Raw genomic sequence first — 2,300 nt, forward strand, 5'->3', positions numbered from 1 at the left:
TATATATATATATATATGGGTGTGTGTATGCGTGTCCCTATGTATTTACATATGTGTGTGTGTGTTTGTGTGTGTGAGTGTGTGTAATTTTTGAAAAGTTTCTTAAGCATCAGAAGTCTTATGTCTACAATATATAATATAGTGCATATGTGTTAATAGGGGCAGTTGTCATGGTATTGACAATTAAAGATTGTCATGACAATGTGTTTCATACATACGTTTCTATTCGACATGAATTCGTCTTGTTTCCGTAGCCAATTAAAACCTTTATGACTATTCGTAGTCGGCGCCAGTAGTATTTTTGAAAGATGTAATGTGCGCCGTGGAATAAGCGGTAAACACTTAAAGTTGATTCCTTGTTCGGTTTCGACTTCGGATTATACGCATTTCTTAACATCCGTGCAAAAGCAGATAAGTTTGGCTTTATCCACAACAAACCGGGTTTCATCTTATTTTCATATCACAATTTCCATGAATCACTTTCGTAGCATTATTGAAACTGTATTACCCACCAGGTTAAGGCGACGAGCCGGCAGAATCGTTAACACTTCGGACAAAATGCTTACCAGCATTTCATCCGACTTATTACATTCTGAGCTCAAATCTGGCCGAGGATGACATTGCCGTTCATCCTTTCGGAGTCTATAAAATACTCACCAGTCGAGAAATGGGGGAGGGGTCGATGTAATCGGTCTGCCCCTCCCATCAAGACTGCTCGCCTTCTACCAAAATTAGAAAGTGTATAACCCTCCTTATTTGAGAAGATACAGCCTGGGCTTTTAATTGCCTGATATCGTTAGAATCATCTACCTCCATTATAATATGAAATACATTTTATCAACTGTATTATGGATTAACTGTGATTTTTACAGATTTTGGGTGCAGTCGTCATTGCTGAAATAGTGCTTCAAGTTTGCAAGGAGGGTTTTCGATTATTTTCTTTGTTCTCACAGTAATGATAATATCACCCTAAAAGCAGGCAATGGTGACAGTACAATATGCCCTATAATCATTACGCTCTCCGAGCGGTTTCATACACCACACAATCGCGGTCCCATAGCCATCACGAAATGGAGTGGAAAGAGGATGTGTCCCATCAAAGTGCTTATTTCCATGGACTAACATTTGGTTGTGCGGATCTTAGCAGTAAATTGCGTGGCTATTGATCAAACGTATCGCACCAGAAAGTCCTTCATACATTTCGCAATGTAACAATAAAATGTCTAATACTTCATGTATTGTTCATGCAATGGTAAACTAATCCATACACATTTTCTAGATAAAACTAGATAACTTGGGGGGGGGGTTCTATGATTTGCCCGGAACCCTGTCTTTTTGGAGTGCTTTGTTTATGAGTCCAGTAGCCTTTCGACGGAATAAGAACAAAGAATTATTGACCTCTATATCTGACTCCAAGAAAACGAACGTTGGAGTATCTACACGCTGTACCTTAAAGAACAGCCGCAAGAGAGGTAAGCCCTGTTCATTGTGCAACAACATGAGTGAAGTGAATACCATCAAAAATCATAATAGAAATGTTATGATTTATACAGAAGGGGGAACCTGCAAAGATTCCCATTTAGTGTACGCTGCAGAATGCACGAAACACAACTTGATTTATGTTGGCTGTACAACGGAACATTTAAACAAAAGGTTTAATGGGCACAGATTCGACGTCAGGCAAAAGAATAGTAGTTCAACAGAACTTGCTGAACATTTCGTTTCAAGCGGCTGCAATTTTGAAGAAGATTTGAAAGTGCACATTCTCAAAAAATATTCTGAATGTACCCCACTTTCACTTCTCAGAATGTAAGAGGAGAAATATGTTTGCGGGTTATTGACATCACGGCCTGGAGGAATGAATAAGATGACAGGAGAATATCATCAAATTTATACAAAACTGTTTGATTGAATATTCTTCTTTCTCTCTTTTTCTTTTCTTTTTCTGTCGTCTTCCTTTTTCTTTCTTTCTGCTTGTTGAAAAACTGACAAAAACTGATGATGTCATTCCATCAACGTATGGACACTGGTTACTCACGTTCATAGTTTACGTTTGGTCTCTGAAATTTTGAATTTTCAATCACCTTTTGGTTTGAACTTGAGAAAGACAGACGTTCTGTCGAAATATTGTTCAAAGAATAAAACATCTAAAATCGTACTCTTCGTCTTGATTAATAATAATAATAATAATTATTATTATTATTATTATCATTATTATTATTATTATTATTATTATTATTATTATTGTTCAGTAGTTTTATTTTTATAACGTGCTTTCACTTCACTACCGAGCGCAGCTC

The sequence above is a fragment of the Octopus bimaculoides genome, chromosome 12, assembly GCF_001194135.2.
Source record: "Octopus bimaculoides isolate UCB-OBI-ISO-001 chromosome 12, ASM119413v2, whole genome shotgun sequence".
NCBI classification, from domain to species: domain Eukaryota; kingdom Metazoa; phylum Mollusca; class Cephalopoda; order Octopoda; family Octopodidae; genus Octopus; species Octopus bimaculoides.